General features: G+C 38.9%; 1 protein-coding gene across 16 annotated transcripts in view; it reads right to left on the bottom strand.

Annotated features, from left to right (window-relative positions):
* Braf (B-Raf proto-oncogene, serine/threonine kinase) overlaps window positions 1-13,302 on the bottom strand; it is a 147,160-nt gene that overhangs the window by 39,676 nt on the left and 94,182 nt on the right.

The following is a 13,302-nucleotide window of genomic DNA, read 5'->3' on the forward strand; positions in this document are numbered from 1 at the left end:
GTCTTTTTTGAGATATGGTCTCACTAGATAATTTTGGATGTCCTAGAACTCACTGCATAGACCAGGCTGGCCTGCCTCTGTCTCCTGAGTGCTGGGACTAAAGGTGTGTACCAGCAGACCTGCCACACTATTACTGTCAACACTAAGTCACCTCTCTGTAGGTATCTTAAATTATCCTTCAAAACTACTTCAGTTTTAGACCTCATTTCTGTTTATTTCCAATGTGTGGAACAGGGCCTAGCAGGTGTGAAATATTCAATACATGGTTGCCAAATGAACTACAATAGGTGCATGGGATTTGTCTTAGAAAACAGATAGAAAGGACTGGAAATGTAAGAGTGACCACATTGAATTCCATCTTAAAATCAGGATATAAAATCAAAATCATGTCATGAGCACTATTAAAAATAGGGATTTATAAATAGTTCACACTGTTCCCACCTCCTTATCTTTATAAGCCGTCCTCATTCTTCCAGGCAGACATCGAGATCTGCAACTATGTCTTTTGAACAAAAATTTTATTTTAAATTGCTTTATCCAAAGTAACCCCTTTCATCCATTATTCTCACTTCATGATCTTTCCTTTATAACATCGATTACAATCTAAATGATCTTGTCATGACTCTGAGCTCTGTGCTTCCACTGCATCTTTAACAGCAAAAGGAAACCAGAGATCACTTAAAGGTCTCCTCTGCTTTAAACCTTTTAAAGATTTATTTTATTTCTTATTATGTGTAAATATGTGTTCCTACCAGCTACACATGTGCAGATGCCTGTGAAGGCTTAAAGAGGTTGCCATAGGGAACTGATTCCCTTGAACTACAGTTAAGAGAGTTAGGAGCTGCCCAATGTGGGTTTTGGGAACTGAACTTGGGACCTCAGAGGGAGCAACAAAGCAAAAATCGGTCGAAAGAAACACAGCACGAATGAAGTAGGTAAGATTTAACTGGAGAGTTGAAGAGAGAAAGTTAGGGTGAGGAAGTTGGTGGATGCTGATCAAGATACATCTAACTGCTAACTAGTGACAAACTTGTTAGTAAAAGCTAGGACAAACCATGCAGAGCCCAAAGTCACAGCAGCTGCCTTCAGGTTGATTGTGTAGTTCTTTACAGTATAAACTGCCTTCTAATTTTTTTTTTTTTAAATGTATGTGAGTACACTGCCGCTGTCTTCAGACACACCAGAAGAGGGCATCAGATCTCATTACAGATGGTTGTGAGCCACCATGTGGTTGCAGGGAATTAACTCAGGACGTCTGGAGGAGCAGTCAGTGCTCTTAACCACTGAGCCATCCCTCCAGCTCACTTTCCTAATTTTTATTTAGTATTTTCTTTCTGTACCCAAAGTTGCAAAAAGTCTGTCTAATGGAAGGCTGGAAGGAAAAGGAACTGTGTCTGCTTAGCTAGAAGAGTAAGGTGAGTTATTCCACACTATCACACTCAAAATCTGTATCATATATTATTTCAAAGTAATTACTGCACTTAACAGTTCTACACAAATTAATGCTACAACCTAATTTACTAAGCTCAGAGTGACTGTAATGGAAGGTGCCAAGTAAGTGCAGAGTTGGCTGGGAGTAAGGAAGGAAACAACACTAAATAAACTCTGACATGACAGAGAGTGTGACCATTATTTAGGATAATTACAATGGATTTCCTCCCTACCTTCTAAAAACATTTATTTAATTTAGTGCATGTGTATGTGCATCTGCCACTGTATGAGTAGAGATCAAAGGTCAGCTTTTGGGAGTCAGTTCTTTTTTTCTACCATGTTGGTACTGAGCATTGAACTCAGTTGGCAGACTTGAGGACAAGTGCTTTTACCTACCGAGCCATTGTGGTGACCACTGCTTTCTACAATTGTGTGTGTGTGTGTGTGTTTGCTTGCAGCACTAGGGAAGAACAAACATGGTATCAAATAAGTGCCACACTCCTGACAAGATTCTCTTGCCAGTCTCCTTCCTTGGAGAAAGTATGTTAACTGAAGCTACTCATACAGCTTCGAAAACACTTGATAAAAATTGTCTTTATTCTATGTCTTTCAAAATCTTACACAAGATTTACCTTTCCAACATTCTTGGACAAGTATAAGATGCTGCCCGAAATTAAGGTGCTTCAGACCTGATCTGATCGGCAGAAACTGGGCTGAGTTCTCGTCACCTCCCTTGTGGTAGGCATGGCATTTATAATCAAGAGTCATGCTCATTCTAGGGGTCCTATAGGACTGTATTTAATTACAGCTCTACAATAATTTTGCTTGAATTACTTCTATGAAAGTCTTTCTTGATCCTCTATTTGTACATTCTCGTCTTTGCAGCTAGACAGAATCTGTTTTGAGACATGCTATAAGATTGAGACACGCTATAAGACTCTAAGCTGTTGGATTTCGTTTTCAGTGGTTATGGCGGCCCACGTCTGTATGAGCAGCACTTGAAAGGCTGAGGAAGACGAGATGCACCTTCAAAGCCACCCAGCTTGTGGTATAGAGCTTCAGAACAAACAGCAGCACCAGCCACAACAACAGAAACCCCACAAACCCTACCTCAAACAAAAACAAATTCACTACAGTTTTGATTTATTTGTACTTTGAGACATACAAATGAACTTCCTAAACTGACCTTGAATTTAAGACAATTCTGCCTTAATCCTGAGTGCTGGGATTTCGGATGTGCACTACCATGCTAGGTGGTAAAAGTAAAACTTTAAAGATCAGAAGACTAATGGCTTCTTGTGTTACCTCCTTTTTTGTTTTTATTCTTTTGATGGGTCTCATTCTAGTTGCCCAGGCTGGTCAGGAGCTTACTGTGTAGTTCAGGTTGGTCTCAAACCTGTGGTGATTCTCCTGCTTCAATATTCTTAGTGCTGATAACACAGGCTATCAATTTCTTTTCAGCAAGTTTCCTGCTTGAAGTCTGAGGAACATTTGTGAAATTGTGCACAAAGAGGGGAAAGCAGGCTTTTAAGTGAAGGTGCCTTAGTCAGCCAGGTCTGAAGTAAGTGTTGGAAATAACTGGGAAGTACAAGAAAGTACTAAGGAACTCACATGAGCCACTGGGGACTTGCCCAAATGGACTCACTGATATGACCGGTCTGTCAGCTAGGTGATGTACCACAGTATTAATCTCTTCAAAGTAACTGAGTGATATCTTTCATGAAATTCTTAAAGAAATGAAAGACAAGCAGCTGGGTTTAATTGTGTCAAAAATGGATGAACGACTGTGTACTTGAAGATAGCAAGCTAGAAGATTTCTGACTTCATTCCTTAAATATGATGAGCCTTTATATGCTTTATTTTTATTATTTTATGTGTGTAGGTGCTTTGTCTATATGTATATGTTTAAGTGCAATACATGTGTGCAGTGCCAAAGGCCAGAAGAGGGTATTGGATCCTCTCAACTGGAGCCACACATGCTTATGAGGCTCTCTATGGGTGCTGGGAATCAAACTCAAGTTCCCTGGAAGAGCAGCCAGTGCTTTTAACCCCTTGGCCTTCACTTTGGCTTCTCTTTTTCAGTTGTGCTTTATAGTGGCCTAAATTCCATTTTTAGTTTGATTTACAAAATAGTTGCTTTACTTTTAAGAAACGTATTGAGGGGGCTGGAGAGATGGCTCAGCAGTTAAGGGCACTGGCTGAACTTCTAGAGAACCTGGGTTCAATTCTCAGCACTCTGGGCTCACAATCATCTTTCTCCAGTTTCAGGGAGTTCTGATGCTCCCTTCTTGCCTCTGCAGGCATGAGGCACCAACATGGTACACAGAAATACATACAAGCATAATCCTCACACATTTAGAATGTGGATTTAGAATTGAGATTCTAGAGCAGTTACTGATAGGTAAAACATAATTCACCAACTGTAAGTGTGAGGCGACCAGCCAAATAAAAAAAAAAGAATGCCCTCAAAAGGCCTTTCACAGGCAGGCAAGAGGGCTCGGTGGATACAGGAGCATGCAGCTGAGCTTGACAGCTTGCATCCATTCCTGCAGGACCAGCATGGTGAAGAGAGAGAGCGATCTGCCATAGTTCTCTGACTGCTACACAGCCATGGAGTATACACATCTATCAGTAAGAAATACATGTGCTAAAAATTTAAAAAGGAGTTTCTTCATTTTTGCAATTACAATATTCCTTTAGACTTAGGTAACTACTGAAAATGTTTTCTTTCAGTATGGATTAGTTTTTTCTTTACTAGAATTTAAAGAGACACTTATTTTTGCCCAGCCTAAGGATCATGAACTCCACATGATGGCTGCATGTGTGGTATGAATATCCTTTGGTGGTTGGAATATGGGTCGTCTTGAGTTTTAGTAATTATGTATAAGCCTTTGTTGTTGCTTCAGGTTGTTATTCCTTTTGGGTATTTAGGCAGGTTTAGATCTGCTAACACGCTAAGTTTAACATTAGAATACATTATTACTGTTTGCCTAAATCTTACCAATAAGATAAAAGAGTTTTGGCTGCTCTTTATCCTTGCAGAGACTTATGTATTGCAGGTTTAGAAAAATGGGGATGTGTTGCTAGCTCCCATCATAGTTCCCCTGTACCATATCGCCTGATGTGTAGCTGTGAAAATTTTGCATGCAGTTCCTGGCCATGCATATAACACCTTTAAGAAAGTGTTTTGTACGCACACTTCTTCCATGCGTAGACGAGGTCTCACTACAATGCTGCATTACAGTGAACTCTGGATCCTCTTTCCTTGGCCTCTGAAGGGCAGGGATTACAAGTGCCACCACGACTAGTTTCTGGGGCTCATTGAGTGGTGTGTTGTTGTTGTTATTATTATTGTTATTTGTGTTTAGGTGTTTCGTCTGCATGTATGCTTGGTGTCTGGGGAGTCCAGAAAAGGGTTTCAGATACACTGGACTAGAGTTAAGATGGTTGTGGGTATTTGGAATTAAACTTTGGTCCTCTGGAAGAGCATCTGGTGCTCTTAACTGCTGAATCATCTCTCCAGTTACTATTGGCTTTAACAATTCTTTATATACCTTGGAGACTTTCTATCAGATATGTTTTCAAACAATTTCTCTAAGACTGTGACTTGTCCTTTCATTTTCTTTTGTTCAGCTATCCTTACCTGTGATCCAGGGGTCTGAACCCAGGTCTCACACAGGCGAGGTAGTATATTTCCCCAGATATATTTTTATTTTCTTAACAAGTGTCTTTGGAGGAAAACTAATGTTGGATTTTGATGTACTTCAAGCCCCATTTCTTTTCTTTCTTTCCTTTACCCTTTGTGCTCTAAGAAATCAATGCCTATCTTTATACTATGAGGATTTTCTCCTTTGTTACTTAAAATAATAGATTTTTGTTTTTAATCCACTTCAAATGTTTGTTTTGTGCCATCTAACAGTTAATGGCTTAGTTTTTCTATCAAGCTGTTACAGCAACATTTGTTGAAGAACTGTCTTCATGATTACATTAGTACCTTACTTAAAGAAAATCAAATGAAGAAAAATGAAGAAGAGTTGTATCTAAGCTATATCTCTTCTTGCCCAATGATTTGTGTACAGTTATACAAATAGCATACTATATTGATTACTATGGTCTTATACTAAAATTGGAAATCTCCAACTAAATGCCAACTTTGTTATTTTTCCTTCAAAACTGTCTATTTTCTTCTTCCTCCTTTTTTTGTTTTCTTTTCTCCACCTTTTAGAATTCCTTCCTGAGACAGGGAGTCTGATAGCTCAGTCTGGCCTGGAACTCCTGACCATCCTGACTTTATCTCTGAGGGACTGTGATTATAGGCATGTATCACCACCTGGCTTCAAGTGTCAGGGACCGTAAATATTTAGCCACTTGCTTCCACATAAGTGGCCAGATTAGTAGCTCATACTGTGACTGGCATTATGCTGCAGCTGGAGAGCAACTTGGGAAGAATTAAGAACTTAGTGATATTGGGTCTTCTAATACACCAATATGATAATTTTCTATCTCCTCCATTTCCTACTTTGGACATACATTAGAGAGGGCAGTAAATGCCCCTTTAGAAAATACTTTACTCACTTCTAATAAATAGAAAAATGGCCTCAACAAAATTAATGGATATGTATATAAATATAGAATTTTGTAATATTGGTGGGAAATCAAAAAGTGTACTATTCTTTCATTTTTTTAATCCATATTAAACACCCACAAACTGAAACACAACCAGAGACATACTACTTACTATTAAAAAAAAAAAAAGGTAAAATAGAGGAAAAGATGGTCTTTTTTAACAAATGCTGCCACAACAACTGGATAGCCACATAGGGAGAAAGAAAAGAGCCCCAATTGCTACCTTAGACACAAGTCATCTGAAGTGGACCAAAGACTCAAATGTAAAAGCAAAAATGATACATTTTTATAAGAAAATGGAGAACTATCACTACCTTTTATACATGTGAAATACTTTGACCTTCTCAGATTATTTTTTATATAATCTGGCTGCATAATCCGGTGTGTTTCTTGGTGAGGCAGGTGAAGGGACAATAATTCTTTTAGCAGAGAGGCAAACTAAAGAGCATAAGTGAAATGAGCAGAGACACAGGGAAGAGGAAGGGGTTTAAACTCCATCTGTGTTACTCACCTTAGCAACATTTTACAATCTAACTTTCGACTACTGATCTGTAACATGGAGATGATGTTTATTTTGAATGCATTCTTTTTTTTTTAAAAAGATCTATTTATTTATTATGTACACAGTATTCTGCATATACAGCTGCATGTCAGAAGAGGGCACCAGAGCTCATTACGGATGGTTGTGAACCATCATGTGGTTGCTGGGAACTGAACTCAGGACCTTTGTAAGAGCAGTCAGTGCTCTTAACCACTGAGCCATCTCTCCAGTCCTTGAATGTATTCTTTTTTTTTTTTTCTTTTTTAAAGTACCGTCACATTAACTTTTTTTTTTAAGATTTATTTATTTATTATATATAAGTACACTGTAGCTGTCTTCAGATACACCAGATCTCTTTACAGATGGTTGTGAGCCACCATGTGGTTGCTGGGAATTGAACTCATGACCTCTGGAAGAGCAGTCGGGTGCTCTTAACCGCTGAGCCATCTCTCCAGCCCCCTTGAATGTATTCTTAAAAACTACTTTATATGTTTAATGAAAAACCACTATGTGCTAATCAAAAGCTGTTTTAGTTTTAGTCTTGGAGACAAAGCAAGATACTTAACACTTTAGTGAAGAAGATGGAAACCAAAATATAAATCAGTAAGACATAAGTGTATTGCATACTGTTGACTGTGCCAGGTATGCACAGGACCTGGGTAGAAGATTCTGCAGGGCTGTTAACTTTAGGCTTTCACAGGATATTTTGAGTAAAGACTTCGAGGGGGTAAGATGGGGTATATTGTTAAGGGATGAGACTATATCAAGGACAATGAAAAAAGATCAGAGCCTTATGGCAGACGTATGACTCCCATATACACAGAACAGCAAGTCGACATAGAGTAGACTGGAGGGAAAGCACAGATGATCTGAGCAGCAGCAAGCATTGGGGTAGGGGAATAGAGAGTAGGTTGGTGATGGAGGATCACTGTATAATTCTGAGATAAGCAGCTGAACGCAGAGCACTGCTGAAAACAGGCTGGAGAAAGATCAACAGCCGAGTTTTAGATCTAGTAAACATGAGCTCCCACTAGACAATCAAGTGGACATGTTAAGCAGACAGTTTGATAGAAGCTGTAAGTACAAATAAAATGAGGTAGCTGGAGGTTGATACAGAACTGATTTTAAAGGGAATTTTCCCCACACCATGAAACTGACTGAGGTCCTAGAGGGATGACAACCAGCTGAGGAACAGCTACTAATAGGACAATCAGAAGAATATGCTTTGATGTACATTTCTTCAACCTTTATACACTTGTGAATTATCTGTAGATCATGTTAAAGTATAAATTAACTTCAGAAGATCTGAGCAGTGTCTAAAATTCAGTATTTCTAAGGGTTCCCAGCTAGGTGCTATTTAGACCAGAGTTTGACTAACAAGAGATCAAGAATCTGATTAAGCAGAGGACAAAGAACATTCTCCATGAGGAACTGGGCTATCTACCTGCACCCTATGTTTCTGACAGATCAATACACTTAGACCTGAGAATTTAATCATGGCTCTAGCAGCATGGAAGTCTAAGGAACTCTTTCTTTTTAAAAGGCAAGGTCTCTTTCTGTGGCCCAAGATGGTGCACGCCACCACTCCTGTTCAACACATTCTCCCCCCTTCTCTCTCTCCCTCTTGTGGGTTTTCTTATTGGATATTTTTTAAAATTTATATTTCAAATGTTATCCCCTTTCCTTAAACATTTTCTTAATAAAATGGTAAGCAAGATCACTAGATGGTATTCTTAGAGAAGGGGGTTGGGGGGGGTCTCAAAAAAGATATAGCAGTGTCTAGGAGAGAGGACGAGTAAATGAAGTGTGAACTACAAGAAGAGCTGCATCAAGGGCCAAGGTTGGTGAAAGAGTTGCACTATTTGGAGAAGTGACATAGTCCAAGGCTCAAAGGACTGTGCTGGGGCACATTACATGACCTTTCTCCATCCACCGAGTTTACCGGTCACTGAAGAGTAAGTGAGGGTGCACATATGAAATACAAAGAACAATGACACAGTGTGAGTGCACACATACAGCAGGAATGTAAATGCTGATACAGAAATACCATATTGAAACACAAGAGTATTTGGCTCTTAAAATAAAAGGAGCCACTGAGTAAATCGTATGCAGCAGAGCGTGGTCAGAATATAAGATTGATTAACTAGTAATGGTGTGCAAAGAGTAAAAAGGGAGGCAAATCCTGATTCTATAGTGACAAAATCGTAACAAAACCATTATGCACGCACGGTATTAACATACACAATTATGAAGGACACAAACACACGGTAAGCCATCAAATACAGTTATCCGGATGGGAAGTTACTGGGATGTATTCGTGTTTACATTTTTTTCAAATGATTGTCTATTACTCTGTAGTAGGTTTACTTTGAAATTAAGACAAATCATCCCAAAAGATAGTGTACGAATCACTCATATTTCTAGCCTAACATGCTATTAAGACTTTTACATGTTAGCTTTCACAGTTTTCAAAGTTTATACTAGTTCTCTATCTTTCTTGTAGTAAACTTGGTGAGTTATCTTCTAATTCCTGTTTCCATTTTTATATATACAACACTTTTATAGATGCAAATATGGGTCAGGAGTATTGTATTGCATGCCTTTAATCCCAGCACTAGTGGGGCAGAGGCAGGTTTAATTAATATTAAACCAAATAGCATGCTGTTGTTTTGAGGCAAGTTACCATATATTCCAAGCTGGTTTGAACTCTGAGCTTCCTGTCTCCAGCTCCCAAGTGATCGGGGTTACAGAGTGTATGTGCCACCACAACCAGCAAAACAAAATTTTGCATAATAGTTTTAAACTTCTTTTGCAGAAAACAACTCAAATGAATTCTTAATGACTATATGATTCTCTGTGAATTTTAAAATCAACATTTAGGGGTTGGGGATTTAGCTCAGTGGTAGAGCGCTTACCTAGGAAGCGCAAGGCCCTGGGTTTGGTCCCCAGCTCCGAAAAAAAGAACCAAAATAAATAAATAAATAAATAAATAAATAAATAAATAAATAAATAAATAAATCAACATTTAAAGGTTAAAATAATTGAAAAGGACACTATTTCTAATATGCTACAAGTATCAACATTTAAACGTCTTGATATCCAATGGACTTTTAGGTAGAACATTGCTTTGGCTGGCCTGGAACATGTTGTGTAGACTAGATGATCTTCCTCACTGTCTCCCAAGCATTGGGGTCAGAGGCATGGGCCACCATGACTTTTTTTTAATGAAAAAGTCCTTTTATTTGTTTGAGACAGTGTTTCTCTGTATATACTGGCAGTCTTAGAACATCTTCTGTAGATCAGGCTGGCCTCAAACTCCAGGGATCCACCTGTCTCTGCCTCCTGAGTGTTGGGACTAAAGCGTGTGCTAACACACTGAGCAGTCTTTTTATTTTTAATCTTGCCATGGAAACTAATACATCTGCTCTTGGTGAGAGTGGTAATCTCTTCTTTCATTGGATCTGTTTCTCCCAGTGCACCCCACCTTGGTGTGTTTTGACCTTTCATTTCTTTCATACTTCTCTAATGTTAGATGAATCAGAGAAATTGTGTCTTACTCAGACTAAGTGGGGAACTAGAAAATTGTCCAGCTTATTGTCTGTGAACTATACAGTGACACAGACCGGAGTCCCTGCACTCTCTTCCTCCTGGCCTGGTTAAGATTCTCTAGAGAAGACTCCTAAGACTGCCGTGTAGGAAAAGTCAGGTTTGGCTGCCTTTGAGAATCAGAAAGCACTGGGTTAGGGTGTGTCTCAGTGGCACAATATTTGTCCTAGGGATCACCCCAAAAGGCTGGGAGATGGGCAGCAGAGCTGGACAGTATTTGGTAAGTAAAGTTGCCTACCGCACTGTTTTGGTAAGATGTCCGAATGCTGGACAGTGGAATTCCCAAGCCAGATACTCATTTCCCACCTTCCAGAGAAGTTCAGTCTTCCAGTTGCTCAGAGGCACTTGGTAGGAGAGACGAACAGAACAGCTCCCCTCATCACAGGAACTGTCAATTTCTGAAGCTAATGTCTGCAAAGACTCTTGAAAGTTGTGTTGTAAACATGATGGTTTTCATTTTTTCCACTGGCAACTAATAATTTAGTTTTTGGGTTTTTACTAAAGTCTATCATCGGTTTTCAACCTGCTTTCCAACTTTCAAAATGTTGCTACTGTCTTCTTCCTACTCTCCTAATTACTTTAGTCTTTATAAAAATACTTCTTTATTATATAACTTTATTGTAGTTTTAATGGGGTTGAAAGACAGAGGAAAAAAATTTGTCACTTTAATCCCAAACCTACTTAATCATTTCAATATAGAATTTTCAACTATCAAAGACTTTAGAAATTAGAATATATTGGTAAAAGCAGGTGCAAATTACCATCTCAACTGGAAGGAACAAAAAAAAATGGGAAAGGCATTATGTTATCCTTCATTAGTTTTAAATTAACAATAAAAAGTAAACTGTCTTAGAAGGCTTAAGATTTAACAGTGCTTTCTCAGCTGTGAAAATCTATCTGGACAGTCTGACAGAGGGATGCCAGGGACAGTCTGATAGAGGGATGCCAGGGACAGTCTGACAGAGGGATGCCAGGGACAGTCTGACAGAGGGATGCCAGGGACAGTCTGACAGAGGGATGCCAGGGACAGTCTGACAGAGGGATGCCAGGGACAGTCTGACAGAGGGATGCCAGGGACAGTCTGACAGAGGGATGCCAGGGACAGTCTGACAGAGGGACGCCAGCACTTGTACCAGCAGGGAAGCAGTGTTTTAGAGCTGGTTATAAAAGTACACTGGTAATCCCAGACTGTAGTGTGATGGGAAAGTATCACCTCTTTCTTGAAAACTCTGGAGTTATTCATTTTCATAGGTTCTTCCCTGTCACACCTTGTTTTAACTAATCCTGTCACTCCACTACCCTTTCTTCTCAAAATTATTACAAATACTAATTTTTATTGCCTGTTCATATCAAGATATTTTCTGTCAGTTCCACTCTCTTTTTTAAAAAGTTTAAAACATTTCTGAATTCTGATACAAGCAGAATTTGAATTTTCTTTCTGGACAGTAAATAATACATAGTTTTGTATAATCATGCATATACGACTTGTCTTGTCTGTCTGTCTGCTTGCCTTCCTTGCTTTTATTCATTTTACTGATAGATACTGAATATCCATCATAGCCCAGGGCCTAGTCCAGGCAATAGCCACAATTCAATGGACAAAACAAAGCCCCTGATCTTACCTAATCTGTACTAGTGGGGGCAATGGAGAACTTTAAAAGTCTGTTTGAATAAGCATATAGAAAGTGATAAAGTGAGCTGGGGAGTTGGTGATTATATACAGTGATCAGAGACACAATCTTAAATAAAAGTATTTGTGGTACGAATATTCCAAAGAAACAGGGCAGATACAGAGCTGTTGAGGGAGAGAATTCTCAGCCTATTCTACAAGTGCTAGAGACGAGTGGGAAAACATGAATAAGCTGTGCTTCTTTTTGTTGACAGTTTCTGCCAGAGACTTTTCTTCTCGAGATTTTAATATACTCTTTTAGATTTGAGTACATTAAAATTCTAGCTTTGCTGAAAGGCTAAGATTGTTTTGTTAGTAGATAAGGATATTACTACAATAATACTTTGATTGTGTGTGTGTGTGTGTGTGTGTGTGTGTGTCTGTCTGTCTGTCTGTCTGTCTATGGTGTTTGAATAAGAACATCCCCATAGGTTCATAAACTTGAATGCTTAGTCACCAGAGAGTGGCACTATTTAAAAGGAACAGAAGAATTAGTAGGTGTAGCCTTGTCAAAATGGGTGTGCCCTTTTCAGAAGCATATCAATGGGCCTGAACTTTGAGATTTCAAAAGCCCATGGGAGGCCCAGGCTGTTTTTCCGCCTATAGATCAGGGTGTGTTCTCAATACTGATGCAGTGCTGAGCCTGCTGCCATGCGCCCTGCCATAATGGCGAGGGACTAAGCCTCTAGAGCTGTAGGCAAGCCCCCAAGTAAACGATTTCTTTGATAAGAGTTGTCTTGATCATGATGTCTCTTCACAATAGAACTGTCACTAAAGTGATAAGGGATTTTGGTTGAACAAAGGCTTGCGAGTTATTGCTTAGTTTTGAATGAAGAAAGGTGGTAAGTTTATTTACTTACTGTCCTTGAGGCAAGGGTTGTTAGGACATGTACTCACTTTTACCCATTTGTTCCAATTGGATAATGCAAAGGTAGCATAAGAGGTTTTAGGATAACTTTGCTAACTATGACCTAACATGTTCTTTCACTAAGAGCCTGTTTCCTTACTGGTAAAAGGGAAATTAAAGTATCTACTTTATAACATTTAAAGATTAAATGACACAATAATCCAGTCACACAGAAGAATTAACACATTCTTTTGAACTATTCGTAGAACTTTCAAATTAATATTTTATTGTTTTTCAGCCAAGTACTTTTTCGCTCGCTTATCAGTTTTTGAAGCAGAATCTATTTAGTTCTAAAATCCACAGAGATCCTTTCTGCCTCTGCCTCTTAAATACTGGGATTAAAGGCATGCATCACCAAGCCTGGTTTCAGCTTTAAAGTACTTTCAAATCTGCTCCTTCCTGTTTGTTTTGTGCTGGGGACTGACATGGGTTTGTGAATGGTGGGAAGTGATTTACTACTAACATCTGCAGTCCTAAATGTTACTTTTTAACTGTGCAATTCAACTTAAAGAGTTTTATGCA

The sequence above is a fragment of the Rattus norvegicus genome, chromosome 4 (genome assembly GCF_036323735.1).
Source record: "Rattus norvegicus strain BN/NHsdMcwi chromosome 4, GRCr8, whole genome shotgun sequence".
Taxonomy (NCBI): domain Eukaryota; kingdom Metazoa; phylum Chordata; class Mammalia; order Rodentia; family Muridae; genus Rattus; species Rattus norvegicus.